This window comes from Zingiber officinale, chromosome 2A (assembly GCF_018446385.1).
Source record: "Zingiber officinale cultivar Zhangliang chromosome 2A, Zo_v1.1, whole genome shotgun sequence".
In the NCBI taxonomy this organism is placed as follows: Eukaryota; Viridiplantae; Streptophyta; class Magnoliopsida; order Zingiberales; family Zingiberaceae; genus Zingiber; species Zingiber officinale.
Window position 1 is genome coordinate 25,796,497 of NC_055988.1, and position 20,793 is coordinate 25,817,289.

The 20,793-nt window shown below is 35.0% G+C and overlaps 1 pseudogene; it reads left to right on the forward strand.

Annotated features, from left to right (window-relative positions):
• The first annotated feature begins 17,479 nt into the window (after nucleotides 1-17,479).
• On the forward strand, nucleotides 17,480-18,633 carry LOC122043598 (annotated as a pseudogene).
• Nucleotides 18,634-20,793: the final 2,160 nt, after the last annotated feature.

Sequence of the window (20,793 nt, forward strand, 5' to 3'; positions counted from 1 at the left end):
CTCGCGAGACGAGACTTACTGCGCAACCAGCTCACCAATCTACGATTTGAAGAAGACGAAACAATTACACAACTTCACTTGAGGATTAAGAAGCTCATCACCGGACTCTCGAATCTCGTAGAAAAGGTAAGCAACCGAGATTCACTAAGGTACGCTCTTAATGCATTCCCTAGAAATACAAAATGAGCATCACTAGTAGATGTCTTTTATATCTCTAAGGACTTAGAATCTATTACATTAGAAGAATTATTTTCAACTTTTGAAGTGTATGAATCGAGATGTGCAGGTACGAAGGAGCCGAAGTACAACATCGCCTTCAAGGCAACGAGAGACGAACATGAGTCAGAATCCTCTCTCGGCGACGAAGAAATGGTATTGATGGTAAGGCGTTTTAAAAAATTTTTTTAAACAAGAAAAGCTAACCATTCGAAGGGTAGAAAGAAAAGAACAATCAGATGCTACCACTGCAATGAAGAAGGACACGTTAAAGACAACTGCCCTAAGCTAAGGACCAAGGATAAGGATAAAGGAAAGAAACCTGTCCAAACGAACAAGTACAAGACTTTAAAGGCGACGTGAGACGAAACATCGTCCGAATATGAAGTTGAGGCTTTCTCCGGGCTTGCATTGATGACAAGTCATCAAGACGAATACGAAGAAAGCATTGAGAACATCGATGAAGGGGGAGCGACATCGAAAGAAAGCAGTAGTTCAGGGGGAGCCACGGACAACGAGATCGACAAGGTAAGTCAGGTACGATTTCTTCCTCCCGATAAAATATTTAAATTCATTAAATTATTATCTAAATATTGTTACAAATTTAAAAAATAAATTAAAGAATTAAAAGTAATTCTAGCAAAATCTTGTCCATTAGAAGATTTTGATAAATTAAAGATAGAAAATGACAATTTACAAAAAGAAATAAAAAACTTGAAAAATCATACATGCACATATAGTACAAGTTTTAGAAGATATAATTTGATCTGGTATTTTAAATATCACAAAGGACAAATTAGAAAAATTTCAAAAAAATATGTTCCTAAATAATATTTAATTAATCCAGTTGGCTGGAACCTATATTGGGTTCCAAAGTCTTGTTTAACTTAAACTTCAATTTGACTTAGCGCTTTCAGTGAGAAAATTAAATGTTTAATTTTTTTATACGACTTTGTTTAGAAAGTGGTTGTTGCTCCAATAACCAAGAAGGTCTAGTACCTCGCCATAGTCTGGAAGCCAAATATTGAAATAAAATGTTTAATTGACTAACTGATAAAACATTAAAATTGAAATTAGATAATGCTTTAAATAGTTACTCATTTTTTTTTTGAAAAATTCTTAAATTTTTCTATGTAAATCTGTTTAATGTAAAAAAATATTCTCATTTTTTAAAAAGTATTTTAAGCTATTTTATAAATCTGTGCTTTACCAAATTGTATTTTATATGTTTCACAATTTTTTTTAAACTTAGAATTTTTTTTTCCTCAGAAAATTTGTTCTTACTTAGAATTTTTTTTTCTTAAAGGTTTTTTAGGTATCAGATTTACTTTGCCAAAATTTCTACAAAAAATATTTTTTTTTAAAAAAAATTAAACTGAGAAAATTATTGGTTGTTTTTCAATTTTTTTTTTACTTAGAATTTTTTTTCTAAATTATTACCTTTTTAGCGCTCTCAAAATTATTATTAAAAATCTTGGTAGTTTTTTTCAAAATTATTTGAAAATCAGACTTATCCTTAGATTTTCTTGGTAACCCATTTTTTATGTGATCAAAGGGAAAGAAGAAAAAAAGATTAAGTCTAGGGGGAGGTAGAGCTTAAAATTAAATTTCCTACTTTTTGTGCTTTATTATAAAATTTATTTTTGCTTTAACTTTATTTGTTTACCCTAACTTAACTTGGGTTGCTCACATCAAAAAGGGAGAGATTGTTGGAACCCAAATGTTATTTTGATGTGATCAAACAAGTTAAGTTAGGTCCTGTTGGTTTTGATCCCTGTGTCTAAGTGTGCAGGAGCTTAGGAGTATAGGAAGTCGAGTGGAAGATGCGGTTAGTGAGAAGGACGACACGGGAGAAATCCGGCGGGCTCGATGCGTCTGAGGGACGAGGTGCCGTGGAAGAGTATACCGGTGGAGGAGAAGAACGTACACGACGTTCGAGGGACGAAAAGTCAGAGCGGAAGTCTGCTCGAGGATAAGGCCAAAATTGAGTTTGGGTGAGCCTTATTTTGGTTGCCCGAAATCACCCAAGCGAGCGGAAGACCCGGACTGAGGCGAGCAGGACTGGAACAAAAGGCTCGGGCTGAAAAAGTCAATAGGGTTGACTTTGAGGTCCGGACGCCCGAAACCCAACTTTTATCATCATCGACGTAGATGTTGACCGTTGCGTCGGGGATAGAAATTTATCCCACTCCAGGTGCCCCGACCAAGGCTATAAATACAACCTTGGTCCAGAAGATTTAGTATAACAAGTATTCCTGCAAACAACACTTGTACACGCTTCAGTTTCCATTTAGCTTCTCATTTTCTGTACTTCATTGTTGTAACGAGGCTTCTTCGCCTGAAGGAGATCTTTAGTGCGCGCTCACTTCCTTGGATTAACAACCTCTCCGGTTGTAACCAAGTAAATTCTCCGAGCCTCAGTCTTTCAGTTTATTTCTTATTTTATTTAATGTAAGTGTTCCTTTAAGTCTGAGAAGGGTTTGTTTTTAATTTTGTACAGGGCTATTCAACCCCCATTATAATCGACCAACGGGTCCCAACAGTGAATACTCTTGGAAATTTATTTTTAACTTTTAAACTTAACGAGTCTTATTGTGTAGATAATTAGGAAATAGAAAAAAATCTAACGATATTGCCCTAAAAGCCAAGAAGGATGAATTAGACGTCGACACTTCCCTCGACGATGACAAATCAGTATATATGATAAGGAAATTTTAAAAAAAATTTCGATCTAATAAATTTAATCAAGTATAGATGAAGAAAAGAAGAGCAAGGAAGATAAGGTGTTATAACTGCAATGATGAGAGACACATCAAGGATGACTACCCAAAGCTGAAGGACAATAAAAAAGGTCCAAGCACAAACAAAGCACAAAACCATAAAGGTGATTTGGGATGAGTCGTCATCAGAATCTAATATAGAGAAGTACGCTAGACTTGCACTGATGGCAAGTCACCAAGAGGAGAGCATAGATGAAAAGGAGGCTCCTCAGAAGAAAGCTACAGCGAGGAGGAAGAAACAAACTTCACAACAGATCTGGTAAGTGAGGTATGTTTACTAATTTGACCAATTACATATAGATATTAAATCCATGAGTAGATCCTTATATAAACTCAAATATAAAAATTATAATTTGAAAAAGGAATTTTTTGAATTAAAAATAATTTTAGCAAATACATGCCCTTTAGAAATGTATAATAAATTAAAGGAAGAAAATAAAGAATTGAATGACCAAATTGAAAAATCTAGAAATTCTGCATGTGTTAATCAAAATACTTAGAAAAATTATAGAAGCCTAAATTGATATCTTAAATAGCATAAAGGAAAAATTTTAAAAATATAATAAAAATATGTTTCAAAGAAATTTCTTATTAATCATGTAGGTAAAAAATTATTTTGGGTCCCTAAATCTTGCTTAGTATAAATAAATGATTATGCACGTTTTATATTTAAGAATATTAATTTTACTTGTAAAATTATGCTTGGTTGCTTATTGTTAATAAAAATATCATAAAGGAAAAATTAAAAAATATCATAAAAATATGTTTCAAAGAAATTCCTTATTAATCATGTAGGTAAAAAAATTATTTGGGGTCCCTAAATCTTCCTTAGTATAAATAAATGATTATACATGTTTTATATTTAAGAATATTAATTTTACTTGTAAAATTATGCTTGTTTGCTTACTGTTAACATTTATTGCTGAAATTATTTTTTCTGTTGCTTGAAATGAAATATCTTTTAGTATTAATTTTTTTAGAATTTTTCTTTGATTAAAATTTTAAATTTTTTTATTGAAAAATCGTAATTTAAATTTTAAAATTCTTCAGATATGTATTTTGACAAACCTGATTCTTTGAGAGAATTACCGTTATATTTTGAATGAAGAGAAAAATTAACTTGATTTTTAGGTTAATAAAACTATTTTTAAGATATTCATTTTCAAAAATATTATGTCTGTTTAAAATATTTTTTGTACAATCTTTCTATTTAAAATTCTTATCCCAATTTTTTTCATTGAGAAAACCATTGAATTTATGTTTGAAAATATTTTTTATATATTTTTTTGGTAAATAATAAATTTTCTATGGATTATTTACTGAAAACCTTATTTTTAAAACTAAAAATTATCAAAAATTTATTTTTAAAATTTTAAATTTTTTATTAGTTAGACGTTCTGTTCTCAATACCTAAAAAATTTTGATAAAATTTAACTTGTAATAGTTGTAAAACCTATGTTTTTGTACAAAATAATTTATTTATGATAAAACACTAATAAATTTTTCATTGAATATTTTTTTTTCATATTCAGATACTTATGTTAAACTTTAAGCAAAATTTTCAAAAAAATTTGAAATGTTAAGCTTATTTTTAATTTAAATTTTTATATGTGATTATTAAATCATAGAAATTTAGATTTTTGGATAAATGTTTTATAAAAAAAATTTAGAATTCTGTTTCCTTAATCCTTATAAATGTTTCAAATTTTTTATCCAACTTTGTTTTTCCTGACTTTTTTTTTGTTGTGATTTAAGGAGGAGAATGAGAGATGAGAGCTTTAAGTTTAGGGGAGGTTATATTTGTAATTTTGTAGTTTGTAAAATTCAAGTTTTAACTTTTATTTTATTAATTCTATGTTTTTACCCTAACTCTAGCTCGAGTTGATGCACATCAAAAAGTGGATGATTGTTAGTACCCCTGAAGCAGTTTTGATGTGGTTAACAGAGTTAAGTTAGGTCATGTGTTTGTGTTTAAGTGTATAGGAACTTAGGAGCACAGGAAGTCGAGCGAAAGATGTAGATAGCTAGAAGGATGACACAGAAGAGAGTCCATGGGTTAGGTGCGTCCAAGGGACGTGGTGCTGCAGAAGAGTACGCTAGAGAACAAGAAGGAAGCACATGACGTTTTTGAGGGACGGGAAGTCGGAGTGGAAGCTTGCTCGAGGAGAATGCCGAAAAATGGGTTCGGGTGAGCCCTATTTCGGATGACCGTAATCACCCAAGCAAACGAAGCCGGGAGAAGAACCGAAAGTCAACAACATGTTGACTGTCCGGGCGCCTGGACCAAGTCCAAGTGCCCGGATGCTCCGGACGCCCGGACCCCTAGGCAATCCCAGGTGGACCTCGATGCCCGCATCGCAGAGCAAGGGCGTCCAGACTAGAATGAATTTATCTTGATCGAGCCGTTGTAATGTAGATAAAGTTTTATCCATATCCAAACGTCCATAGTTGCCATGCCAGTAAATTGTCATGTTCGACCATGAGACTATAAATAGAGCCCTTAGAATGATACAAAATTATTGACTGTCTTACAAGTAAAATTGTTGACTCAATTGCCCTTAGGGTGATACAATATTGAGTCGACATATCTTAAGGTGGTGGATACCTTAACCGACTTATGCTTCGATGTGACAAAGTTGATTGAGGGTGAGGGCCTACTCTTCCCAAGGTGATTGAATCCAAATGTCATCGAGTTGTCTCAACCTTTTAGTAAGCTAATTATCTTGTTTTTCTTCTGTGATAACTGATTGATGACTTTTTTGATACAACTGACATCATATTGTGAAACGCCCCCTATGCTAACTTGAGTTATGTTTTTTTTTTCGGGCGTCTCGAACATAGAAGTACTGAATCCATATATAAATATCAAATTTATCAAAAGTACCCAAAGAGTTCTCAAAATAGTTAATCACTAGTAAACATTAAGTACTGGCCACCAAGGTCAAAAATTATACTTCCTAAAGAAAACATCTAAATAATGCGGAGTATGAACTAAAAGGTCTTCTGGTTGCACTACCTCTATCATGCGTCTCCTCTCAACGTGTCCTAAACTATAATATGCATTAATTAATTCATATAATCATGTGGTCTAAAAGTAGACATACGTTGAACCGTTCTAAACTTAACCTCTTGCATAACATAGATATAGCCATGGTTTTATCATTGTGTTTAATTTGTAACCACTTGCATATCATAAACATAAACTCTTTGTTAAGCAACACATAAACATGGATTTTTGTACTAGAACATATGTTAAACAGTTTTAACCTTAACTACTTACATAAATGTAAACATGATTTTCATACTAGAACATATATTAGACAATTTTAGTCTTAACTACTTGCATAAACATAAACATAATTTTTATATTAGATCATGTGTTAGACAATTTTAACCTTAACTACTTGCATAAACATAAACATAATTTTGTTGGCTTAATTGCATGTGATGACACCATAATTTAGGTGTTAATCAAACACCTCCCCTAACACTAGGTTGGTAGGGATCCGAACCTCGGAATGAAAACCACTACCCATATATAATTTTGGGCAAGCTCTCTGGGCGTAGGTCCTCGGTTCATAACTAACCCATAGGGGCCCAAACCTCAGAATGAAAACCTCTACCCATGTATAATTTTGGGCAAGCTCTCCAGACGTATGTCCTCGATTCATAACTGACCCACAGGGGTCTGAACCTTGGAATGAAAACCCCTTACTCATACATGATTGTTGGCAAGCTCCTCGGTTCATAACTCCACCCATACATGAATGTAACTTTGCCACTGACAACTTGCGTACATGCTAATTATTTACTTAACCACATACATGCACACATGATATTTTATCATAAGATCCATATCATGCACAAATATAAGTTCTGAACCCTATAGTAATTGTTTACAAGTTCATACACATGACATATTATCATAAATTCCATCATATACATATTCACAACTAATGAACTAATCTAGCATACTAAGTTACCAAGAACATGATTGAGTTCATTGCGTACTAACCCATACAAACCGAAATTTAACTAACATGCTAAGTTATCAAAACATGATAAAGTGCATAGCATCCTAACCTTAGTTTCGAACCTAACATGCATTATAAAGTTACCAAAACATGATCAAATGCTTAGCATATCAAACCCTAGAATTCGAAACTTACCTATACTACATGGTTATTAGACATCATCACCGTTATAACATGTTGAACCTAAAGAACTAAACTTTACATGTACTTGCAAGGTTATCAAACATAAATACTTTCATAGCATGCTAAGTCCTAAGAATTCAACACTAATATGTACTTACAAAGTTATCAAACATGATTACTTTTATAGCATGTTAAACCTAAGGATCTGAAACTAACATGCACTTACAAGGGTATCATACTTGATTACTTTTATAGCATGCTAAACCTTAGGAATCCGAAAACTAACTTATATTTGCAAAGTTACCAATACATGATTACATTCATAGCATGTTAAGCCCTAGTGATTTGAAACTAGCGTGCACTTATATGGTTATCAATTTAGAGAAAGCAGTAACAACAAGCAATTAATATTACTAAATATGCAACGTGCCATTTAAAACAAATAATAAGCAATTAATATTACTGCTTTAATCATGTCCGAATAGTCTAAATAGCATACTAAGTTATGTATATTTTTATGAAATTTATCAATGTAAAAGAAAGCAATAACAACTAGCAATTAATATTACTAAACATGCAACGTGCCCTTTAAAACAAATAATAAGAAATCAATATTACTGCCTTAATCATATTAGAATAGTCTGAATAGCATTTTAGGTTACGCATATTTCTTGAAATTTATCAAATAAAGAAAGCAATAACAAGCAGTAAATTAATATTACTAAATATGCAACGTGCGATTTAAAGCAAATAATAAGCAATTAATATTTCTGTGTTAATCATATTAGAATAGTCTAAATAGCATATTAGCTTATGCATGTTTCATAAAATTTATCAATATAAAGAAAGCAATATCAAACAGCAATTAATATTACTAAACATGCAATGTGCTATTTAAAGCAAACAATAAGCAATGGTAGTTATGCATGCCATAGTGTATATGTATAGACTAAGAGAAATGATATTCTTAAGGAAAAATTTCAATTTTTTTTTTTAAGAATAGACACATAAATGATGGGACCCATAAAAAGTGAAATAATGGATCTCATCGTTATGTGTCTATCCTTAAAAATTTTTCTTGAAATTTTTCCTTGAGTGTATCAAAACTCATAGACTAAAATGAGTTGATAGGGAAAAACAAGATATAATAATAAAAAAACTAAAAGTAAAAAGGCTATGGTTCTTCCTCTATCAACTATAATTTCCATCCAAGGTCCCCTAACGTACCCTATCCGTACATAAAACCTTAAACAACATTAAAAAAAAAAAACCTCAATGCATTATAAGAAGAAAATAGGGAGAGAGCAAGAAATAATACGAGAACAATAAAATATATTGTTCATTGATATTTGCACCAAAGATAATACAATATATAATGTTCAAAAAATACTTAGTCAATTGACCAATTAATAAATAACATAATTATTCTAAGAATAATTCTGAGAATAATTATAATAGAATTATTAGAATAATCCAAATACTAATATGATTTGATTTGGTAATTTGATCTGGTCAATTTTGATAATTCTGTTTTATCTCTTTTATCCCCCGACAAACTCAATGAGAGATCTCTGACGTTGAGTTTGTTTGCTAACTTATTAAAACGTTGTCTGGATAATGGCTTAGTAAAGATGTCAGTGATTTGATCTTCAGTAGAAATAGAAGAGACCGATAACTGCTTAGTTGTCACACGTTCACAAATAAAATGAAAATCAATTTCCACATGTTTTGTACCAGTATGAAAGATTGGATTTGCTGTAAGATATGTTGCTCCAATATTGTCGCACCAAATTTTTGGTGCAATATTTGATGCAAGATGAAGTTCAGAGAGAAGTGATTGAAGCCAAATAATTTCTGACGTTGTATTTGTTATAGCTTTATATTCTGCCTCAGTGTTTGAACGAGATACCGTAGGTTGCTTTTTCAAATTCCATGAGATAAGATTTCGTTCAAGAAATATTACATATCCACTAGTAGAACGTTTATCTTCAGGAGAACTTGCTCAATCCATATCATTATATGCATGTAAATCTCGAGATGATTGACGATATAAAAGAAGACCATGGAGAATAGTACCTTTGAGATAGCGAAATATTCTTTTTACATTATCCCAATTTTGTTCAGTTGGAGCATGCATGAATTGACAAGCACGATTTACCACAAAAGTAATATCAGGACATGTGATAGTGACATATTGTAAGGCTCCAACAATACTTCGATAAATCTATGGATCAGATAGAGCAGGAGAGGAAGAAGTTGGAGAGTTGTTTATAGCAATTGGTGCAGAGACCGGACGTGCTCCATCCATTTTGGCTCTTTGAAGAAGTCCAGTAATATATTTGCTCTGAGAGAGAAGATAGTCATCCTCATGTGGAATAAGCTCAATATGAAGAAAAAAATGAGTAATACCCAAATCTCGAGTAGGAAATTCTTGATTGAGAAAACTTAATAAAGTTATGATACCCTTGTGATCATTGTCGGTTATCAGAATGTCGTCCACATAAATAAGAAAAAATATCATATATCCATCATTATATTTGTGAAATAGAGACGAGTCAATTTTTGATCTAGAAAATCCTTGAGCTTGTAACCAATTAGATAGTCGATGAAACCATGCACCATGAGCTTGTCAAAGACCATATAAGGATTTCTTGAGTTGGCAAACATGATATGAAAATTGTGGATGAATAAACCCAGGTGGTTGCTCCATAAATACAGTTTCCTCAAGATGACCATGGAGAAATGCATTTGAAATGTTCAATTGTCGTACAAGCCAATTAGAACTAATAGCTATTGATAATAATAGTCTGATAGATGTAATTTTAATGACTGGGCTAAAAGTGTTATTAAAGTCAATACCTGGTTATTGACTAAATCCTTTAGCTATAAGTCGAGCTTTGTATCATTCAAGAGAACCATCAGCTTGATGCTTAAGATGGAATATCCATTTAGAGCCCACAATATTCATTGAGGGAGTGCGCGGAACTAGAGTCCATGTTCCATTGCGAAGAAGTGCATCAAATTATATAGCCATTACACTATTCCAGTTTAGATCCTTGTTTGCTTGTGTAAAATAGGTTGGTTCAATAAATTTTGAAGAGACCACTAGAGCTCATGGAAGGGGATATCGAGTTGAATTTGATGGGTAACACTCATAAATATCACTAATGGGAAGCATGCGGCGAGGAGCATTATCATCTGAATCACTTGTTGATGACGATGAGGAAGTAGACTGACATGGTGATGTAGATGATAGACTTGCATTATCTGAGGATCCAGAACTAGAGAGCATATTATCTTCAATCAGCGAGGCTTCTAAGATTGGAGCAGCAACCTGAGGTGATTCTGATGGTATAGGAGAGTTATGAGAGAGCTCCGGAGCAGGACCTAGGATGTCATCACTTATGATAGTATTATGTGGCATTAAGAAGATGCCACTTATTGTAGGCCCATTGCGGCCGGCTAGGAGGAGGGTTGGTTGGATATCCTGCAAACACAAAGACAAACCCTTCCTCAAACTCTTTAAGCTAACACTTGCATAAATAATAAAGTAAGCTGATAAATTAAAAGCATAAAGAAAAACTGAGGCACAAAAGATTTACTTGGTTACAACCGATGTGGTTATTAATCCAAGGAAGATTAAGCTCACTAAAAATCTCCTTCAGCCGGAGAAGCCTCGTACAGAAATGTAGCGCAGAAAACAGAAGCGCACAAGTGTTTGGAATTACAATTTAGAGTTCATTAAAAAGATTCTGGACCAAGGCTATATTTATAGCCTTGGTCGGGGCGCCTGGAAGGGTTCTGGGCGCCCTGGGGGGGGATAAAACTTATCCCCAACGTTCAGATCGAGTCAAAACTTGATCTGGTCAATTTTACTGCTCAGGGCGCCCCGGAGGGTTCCGGGCGCCCCGGAGGACTCCGAGTGCCCCTGTAACACCCACGAATTCCTTAAGCTAAGTATGTCAAGATTCTCTTTTAGAATAAAAAGATAAGATAGAACCAAAAATATATAAAAAGGAATTGGTCAAGGATTGAACCTTGAACCTTTTTAATCTTTAAGGATTATGGATTGACCACTAGACCATCATAGATTATTGTTGAATAGAGAGTGGAAATTTTAGATAAAAAGTAAGAGTAAGGAAGTAAGAAAATCTTAAGTAGCTTTCTTCCTCCTTCTCATGATTATGAAGAAAGCTAGCAAAAGACAAGTTGCCTTTTCCTCCTTCCTTCTCTTCCATTTTCGTGGAGATGCATGAGGGAATGAAATGAGAGGGATTAAGGGGATGAATGGGGACACTTTGCCTCATTAAGGATAATTAGGAAGGAGTTAATGAGAAAGGGAAGGCAAAAATTTATCTTTGCTTCTTCCTCCCACTTGGCATAAGAAGGAAAATAGAAAAAAAAGAGTTTCATTTTCCTCCTCCCTTTCCTCACCATTGCCAAGACCTTGAGCCATCCCTCTCCCAAGTTTTCGAGATTCAACTAAGTTTTCTCCCTAAGAAAAATAAACCTCAAGAAGAAAGCCTCAAGACCTACTTCTTACAAGCAAGAGAAGCGAAGGAAATACTAGAAGGAGAAGCTCTCTTCTTCTTCTTCTTCACAAGGGTATATTTCTTAAGAAAAAGACCAAGCAAGAGGAGGTAAGCATCCCCTCACCTGTGGTACAAGTAGTTATGTGGTTTTTCTTCAAGTTTAGATGGCTTAAAAACCTAGGGTTTCCCTTGAAACTTTCGGCCATGATGAGTTGTAAGACCTATGAAAGCTTAAACCCAAGACCAACATGCTTAGGATTTTTCTCATGATATGATATGAATATTTCCTTGATATTTCATGCTTGTATGTTGCTTGGAACTAGGTGAATCCTCACCTTAGGGTTCGGCCATGAAGAGATTAAAAACCCTAGGAAAGCTCAAACTCAAAACTAACATGCTTATGATCTTTCTTATGACATGAATATGAATATTTTCTTGTTGTTTCATGCTTATAAGTTGCTTGGAACTAGGTGAACCCCACCTTAGGGTTTCGGCCATGAAGAGATTAAAAACCCTAGAGAAGCTTAAAACTCAAACTAACATGCTTATGATCTTTCTCATGATATGTTATGAATGTTTCTTTGATGTTTCATGCTTGTATGTTGTTTGGAACTAGGTGAACCTTACCTTAGGGTTTCGGCCATGAAAGGATTAAAACCCTAGTGAGGCTCAAACTCAAATCTAACTTGCTTATGATCTTCCTCATGATATGATATGAAGATAACTTGATGTACTTAAGATTTCATGTTGTTTAGAACTAGGTTTCCACATTGAAAACTTTCGGCCAAGATAAAATTTAAGGCTTAGGCAAGCTTAAACTCAACTCTAACATGCTCATGTTTTTCCCTATGATATGATATGAAATTTACATGATATTATCATGCTTGTATTTGGTTGAGAACCTAGCTCCACACCTTATGACATTCGGCCACTTATAGTTGGTAGACCTAGGAAGCTTGAAACCTAAACTCAATATGCTCATGTTGTTGCTTATAATAAATGTTATGAAAATTGTTTAGGGTTCACATGTTGATATGTTAATTGTAACCTAGATCTAGGCCTTGCATGTTTTGGCCACAGTGTGAAGTTTAGACCTAGGAAGCTTAGAACCTAAATTTAATATGCTTATGATGTTCCTTATGATAAATGTTATGAATTGATTTAAGGTTCATATGCTTTTATGATTTCTTGCAATCTAGAAGAACCCTTGCATGTTTCGGCCACCCTTAGTAGGTTGATGTTTGAGACCCAATTATGACTCTTTATGTTCTTCACTTTGCCATGATACGAATTAGGAGATGCTAACTTATGTTCCATGCATTCTTATGATTTCCATGATATGTTAAATGCTCATTTTATGTATGCTTATGAATTATGCATGAAAATGTCTTCTATGATATGCTAAATGCTCAAATATGTATGCTTTATGAAATGAAAAGGCCTAAGAGATGCTTCCCTATTGTTGGGACTAAGAGCACTCTTTATGACAAGCTAAGTGAAAGGCCTAAGAGTTGCTTCCCTATCAAGTGGGACTAAGAGCACTCTCTATGTTATGAATGACATGCACATGATATGCTATGAATGACATGAATATAATATGCTATGAATGACATGTACATGATATGCTATGAATGACACGAATATGATATGCTATGAATGACATGTACATGATATGCTATGAATGACATGAATATGCTATGCTATGAATGACATGAACATGATATACTATGATATGTATATGACATAATATTTTACTTTGTATGACTTGTACCAAAAGGGTGGGCTCCTTATGCGCCCCTAGGTCGATGGACTAAGAAACGGGCTTAGTAAAGGGTGGGCTCCTCACGTGCCCCTAGGTCGAGCTACGGGCCTAGTTTCCTAGTGGGTTCAAGACTAGCTACCTTGAGTCTACTTAAGATGCGCGCATTTATGTATGTATGTGGTACTAAGCCGGGCCCCCTCATGTTGAGATTATTTTTAAGTACTATATGATATTGTTTTTAAGACATTTTGCACATGACATGAAGCATATTTTGAAAAGCATCTTGCACATGACATCACCCATGATTTAAAGGACATCTTGCATATATGTTTATAATATGGAATGATATGATATGACTCTTACTCACATGCTATGATAGGATGTTCTTTATGCTATGATATGATATGTCATGATGCTTATTTTTTACGATATGACATGATATGTTACGATGCTTACTTTACGTTATAATATGATTGTCATTTTGCCATGATAAGTTTATGTCATGATATGATGCTTACTTTATACTATGGTATGATAAGTTTATGCCACGATATGATGCTCACTTTATGCTATGATATGATTGTTATTTTATACCATGATATGATTTTCATTATGATATGATATGAGTTTCATTTATGCTATGATATGTGATATGATTACTCTTATATGATATGTACAATTTTTGTGAGTAGGAAAGGATCTTACTGAGGCTTGTGTGCTCATATCTTACTTTCCTTGTACCACAGATAAAGGTAAAGGATGGATAAACTAAAGGAGCAGCAGGAGGGGCAAGAGATGTGTGTGGTGGTGGCTTGGCTAAAGAAAATAAATGACCTGCTTATGTGAACTTAGGAATGATATGAAATATGTTTATTTTATGTTGATGACTTGCATGACCACTTTACTTACGCTTATGTTAGGAATGGATAATTATGTTTCTTTAAGTTTATAACTATGCTGGGCATATTGGTATGATTAGTTGTGATTTAAATGAACAATTACTTCCGCTGTTTGAAAAAGAAAAATCATAAAAAACTATTTCGTACGTACGTTATGTATAATAGAAGGTAACCCCGCCTCTACTTAGCAAGAGGGGAGGGCGGGCGTTACAGCCCCGGACTGCTCCGGGCGCCCCGGAGCCCAAAGTCAACAGTTGTTGACTTTTTCGTCCGGGACTTCTTCTCTGGTTCAGTCCCACCTCGGTCCGGTTCTTCTTCTCCGGATCCACTCACTTGGGTGATCTCTGCCATCCGGAATAGGGCTCACCCGAACCCAACTTCCGGTCTTCTCGAGCGTGCTTCCCTCCGGCTTCTCGTCCCTCGGAATTGCCGCGTGTTTCCTTCTCGTCCGCTAGCGTACTCATCCGTAGTTTTCGTCCCTCGGTCGTCGACCTTCTCGCTAGCTGCGTCTCTTGCTCCTCGAGCAATCTTCTGCTCCGGCTTTCGTCCCTCGGAACCACCGCGCGCTTCCTTCTCATCCGCCGGTGTACTTTTCCGCAGCGCCTCGTCCCTCAGACGCACAGCGTGCCGTCCTTCTCGCTAGCTGCGTCTTCCGCTCGAGTACCTGTGCTCCTAAGCTCCTGCACACTTAGACACAAGGTTAGAAACAACGCAGGACCTAACTTAACTTGTTGATCACACCAAAACAACCTTGGGGTTCCAACACTTATATCTGGAGGAGAGATTGAAGAAGCTACCGAAAAAGGGAATAGAGACTCATCAAAAGTAACTTGTCGTGAAATATAAATTCGTCCTGTTGATATATGCAAGCAACGATAACCATGTGCAAATTGCTATAACCAAGAAAAACACATTGTAGTGAACGAGAGTCAAGTTTGTGTTTAGAATAGGGGCGTAACCATGGATAACATGTGCAACTAAAAATTCGAAGGAAGGTGTAATAAGGGGTTTGATTATAAAGTTTTTCAAAAGGACATTTATGATTGAGCAATGGAGTAGGAAGTTGATTTATGAGATATACTATAGTGCTAACAGCTTCATCCCAAAATTTGTGAGGAACCGATGCATGATAAAGAAGAGCTATGACAGTTTCAACTATATGTCTATGTTTTCTCTCAGCAGAGTCATTTTGTTCTGGAGTATGAGGACAAGAAACTCGATGAACAATTCCACAAGAGACAAGATGACGATGGAGAGCTTGATATTCGCCTCCCCAATCAGAATGAAAAGAGAGTATTTTACGATTAAAATATCGTTCAACTTGAATTTGAAAATTACAGAATATATCAAATAAATCAGATTTCCTTCTCATAGGATAGAGCCAAGTATATTTACTAAAATGATCAATGAAGGTAACATAATATTAGAAACCTTGATTAGACAAAATAGGTGTAGAGCCCCAAACATATGGATTATTTCAAGTGAAAAATTAGAAACATGATCAGATGAAGAGAAAGGTAGCTTATAACTTTTAGATTCCATGCAGACCCTACATGAATGAGATGGAGAGAAGGTAATAGAAGTAGGTAAACCATACCTATTGATGATTGACTGAACAATATGAAAGGAAGGATGACCAACTCGAGCATGCCAAGCTGGTTTATTTGTGTGTTCACCAGCAAAAGCTTTAATTAAAGAACTCTGAAGACAGTAGAGGCCATTTTTAATTCTCCCATAAAATACAATTGCATTTGTTCCTCTATCCTTTATAAGATAATGATTATGATGAAACTCAAAAATGACATTGTTATCAAGACAAAACTGATGTGTAAAAAGTAAATTTTTAGTGATAGATGGAACATGAAAGACATTGCGCATACGAAAAGTTCGATTAGATAAATGAACATATGTGTTTCCATGATTAGTAATTTGCAAACCTGAATCATCGCTTACTTGCACCATATCTGAACCATAATATGACATTACGTCTGTAAGGATATTATAATCTGATGTGACATGATGAGTTGCTCAGTGTCAATATACCAATCAGTAGATGAAAACTCTGGGATTTTACCACAAGTAGGCACAGATGAAAGGACTTTAGGATATACTTGTGAAATAGATGGTTGTCTTGAGGTTGTAGAACCACCAATGAAATTTGAGTCAAATGGACTAGGACATTGAATACCAAAATATCCAATTCCCAGACAAATTTGACATTTTACCCGAGACCAATCAAGTCTTTTAGGACATATATTTCCAGTATAACCAACGATGTGACAAATCTAACATTGGTCTGAGCTTTTCTTTTCGCCTCTTTGATGTCGTCGAGTATTTGACATCTAAAGTAAAAAATAACTTGTTCGGTGGCAGTGGAGAAAAATCACATAGACGGAAAAAATAAAGATTAAGGAAGAGGAAAGAGATGCAAAGGGGTTGACAGCGAAAGAAAATAAGTATTTTCGTTTGTTCTGAAAAATAGAGAAGAATAAGAAAATTAAAATACGTAGGAGAAAAGAAGAGGCCTGAGGGAAAAAATTTAAAATTCATCATTTATAGGATCTCCGCCTCAAAGAATTGAGGGAAGATAAAAAAAGAGATGACTCTGGTACCATGTAAGAAGAATAATAGGGAGAGAGCAAGAAATAATATGAGAACAATAAAATCTATTGTTCATTGATATTTGCCCTAAGGACAATACAATATATAATGTTCAAAAAGTACTTGGTCAATTGACCAATTAATAAATAAAAGAATTATTCTAAGAATAATTCTGAGAATAATTATAACAGAATTATTAGAATAGTCCAAATACTAATATGATTTGATTTGATAATTTGATCTGTTCAATTTTGATAATTCTATTTTATCTCTTTTATGCATAATATGTTCTTTATACTTAAATATGGTAATGGCATATTATATGATCCGTTTAATGCATATAAAGGAGAGGTATAAAACATGTCTCTTGGTGTCCAAACCGTATAGACGTTACCGCCAAACTCCTAACGTCTCTCTCTTTCTCCTTTAAGCTAGGGACGACGACCCCTCTCATTTTTTCCGAGGTTTCTCTCCTACCTCCTCTTCCAGGTCCTATTTATTAATTGTTCCAAGACTAAGTCCAAAAAAAAATATGGAGGAAATTACACTTAAGAAGTGGATTTTAGAGAACTCTGGTGCTCTGGGAGATAAGGTCTTGGCGAAATAAGGAACGAACTATCTCTCTTGTTCAAGATTTTGTCTGTGGCCGCAGCATTGTCCATACAAGTGCACCCAGATAAGGAGCTAGCAAGGATGCTTCATATGATGCAACCACATGTTTACAAGGACCCAGACCATAAGCCAGAGATGGTGATTGCTTTGACAGAGTTCAAAGCGCTATGTGGTTTTGTCAGCATGGATGAACTCAAGGATGTCCTTATCGGTGTGCCTAGAATTGCAGAGCTAGTTAGTAATGATGCAATAAGCAAAATTATATGCATGACAGAGCTTAATGGCTATGTGAATGCAAAAATTGTTATTCAATCTATCTTCACTAAGCTTATGTCAGTAAATAAAGATGCAATCTTGGCACTAGTTTCTAAACTAAAAAAATCGCTTAGAAGTAGAAAATAAGATTAGGAGGTTATCAGAGAGAGAACAACTAGCACTACTTCTGGAGAAGCAATATCACGTTGATGTTGGTGTTCTAGCAGCCTTTTGCCTCAATTATGTGAAGCTCAGCCTAGGTGAAGCACTATATATTGGTCCAAATGAACCCCATGGTGGCAAAAGACGAATACGCTCGCCCCCAACGCCCCCACCAACCCGTCCCAGGGCTAACATGGAGGAGGTAAGGTCCAAATGAACCCCAGGTCCAAATGAACCCCATGCCTATATATCAGGTGAATGCATTGAGTGTATGGCTGCATCAGATAATGTTGTGCGAGCTGGACTGACACCTAAGTACATAGATGTTCCAACACTTTGTTCAATGCTCACATACAAACATACCTTTCCTCAAATTCTTCAAGGGATTCAATTAACCCTTTTATCACACGGTACACACCACCTTCTAACAAATTTGAAATTGATCGTTACATTCTTCCATCAAAAGAGTCCATTGTTTTTTCTCCCATACCAGGGCCATCGATTTTCATCATTGTGACTGGAGAAGACTGACTGCAGATAGGTTCTACAGATGAAGAACAAGTCATGGAGGGAGACGTGTATTTTGTGTCCACTCATAATGAGATTCGTCTAAGTACCGCCATTGACAAACCTATCATTTGTATCGTTCTAGAGTGAACAACAAGGATTTTGGTTAGTGTATTCTTCATTTTTTTTACTGCAAGGTTCTGATATCCAATTCTATTCAATAAATAATCTATGTAAATTACTTTTCCCACCTCCTCTGACACCGCACCCCTCCCCCCTCCTCTCTCTCTCCCTGTAAAATATCATTTCTATCCTTTTTTTTCCTTTGTTTTTTTATTTTTCAATTTTATTTAATTTTTATTTAGTTTTAGTTTTTTAATTAATTTTATTTAATTATATTTAATTTTTATTTAGTTTTATTTTTTAATTAATTTTATTTATTATTTTTTCAATCAATACTTATATATTTTTTAATTTTTATTTAGTTTTATAAATTTCTTCTCCCACCCCTTCTGATAGAGCCCCCCTCCACTTTTAGATTTTATCTCCCATATAAATAATCTTTATACCCCTAACTTCTTTACTTATATTTTTTTTTTAAAAAATATTTAATTTTTATTTAGTTTTATTATTTTTAATCAATTTTATTTATTATATTTTTATCAATTTTTTTATTTTATACTCTTATTTTTTTCCAATTTTATTTTATTTTTATTTAGTTTTAATTTTTTAATCAATTTTGTTTATTATTTTTTATCAAATTTTTTTATTTTTTATTTTATATAATTTTTAACAGTTAAAATCTCTCTCTTCCTTTAAATTACTTTCCTAATTCAACAATTAAATTATCCCCATCCAACTTTTAACACATGTCAAAACCTCCTCTCACTTAAAATTACCTTCCTTCAACTCTTGACACATAACACATGTCAGAGCCTCTCACTATCTTTAAATTACCCATCTTCCAACTGACATATGTCAAAACCTTCCCTCCCTTTAAATTACCCACACTCCAATCCTTAACACATGTCAAAACACCCATCTCCCATTAAATTACCCCCTTCCAACCTTTGACACATGTCAGAATCTCTTCTCCCTTTAAGTTGATTAAAATTTCTATTTTTATATATTTTCGTATATTTTTTTTGTATTATTACATGTACTATTCATTTGAGAAAAAAATATTTATTTATACTAGTATCGACCCTACGGATATGGAGGGAGGTATATGCAGGTACATAGGCGTCAGCCGCATGGTGGTAAATCTCAGGTCATCTGTAAAATACCGAAAAATAGAGAATAATAATAAGGGGATTTTCTAAAATTTTTGGAAATTTTTCGGGAATTTTTCGGAACTCGTATGGACGAGTTTACGGGGATAAAAACGGGGCCCAAGAAAGCCTGTTTAGGCTACCCATTTAAGCGAGGAAAAGTTTGGTTTTTCTTTTATTTCTTTTCTTTATTTTCTCTCCTCCGGTTTCTCTTTGACGCCGCACCCCCTCCCCCTCGCGCCTTCTCCTTCTTCCCCGATCTTCTGCCCTAACCGCTATACTGCGGTTTTCACCTCCTCGCCGAACCCGATTCCACTCGCCTCTCCTCCATTTTCCTTCCCAAGCCGCCGCCACAGCCGACACCGCACGAAGCAGTGCCGCCCCAGTGCCGGCCGCTGTCGCTTGTGCCCTAGCACCGTCGAGTGTCGCACCTTAGCCCTAGTTCTCCGGCCGACTCCTCCTCCTCTTTGGGCTTGCGACACTGTCGATCCCTTGCCGCTGCCCTAGCGCTGACGCCTCATCCGAGCCTCCACTTGGCTGTGCCCTAGATCATCGCAGCGGAGAGCGTGGGTAGGCGACTGAGGTAGGCTGCTTGAACCCTATCCTTGCTCTTCTACCCTTTTTGCTTATCTCTCTTGTGCTTGGTCTCCTCCACAGAGAAGACATCGATTCGAAGGAAGAGATCGCTGGGTGCCACTCCTCCTCAGCCAAACGTGGGGTAATTTTTCCTCTGCCCTAGTTCACCACCACAACACTATTCCGGCAGGGTAGGTTTGTGTCGTTGGTTGTCTTGGGCACCTCTTTGGCTGCGGATCAATAGCAGAGATCTGTGATTTAGGTAAGGGTTAGGGTAAGTGATTCATGTTGTTGATGAAATAGGATAATTGTGTTGTTGATCAGCAATTTCACCTTGCTGCAGCCACTGGATCCGGCTATAACCTTCTTTAGCAGTGGGTAAGTACAGATTTAGGTGAGGTTTTGTGTTGAATCTATGATGGATTATATTATAGTAAGTCCTAATTAGAAGGTGGAACGATTA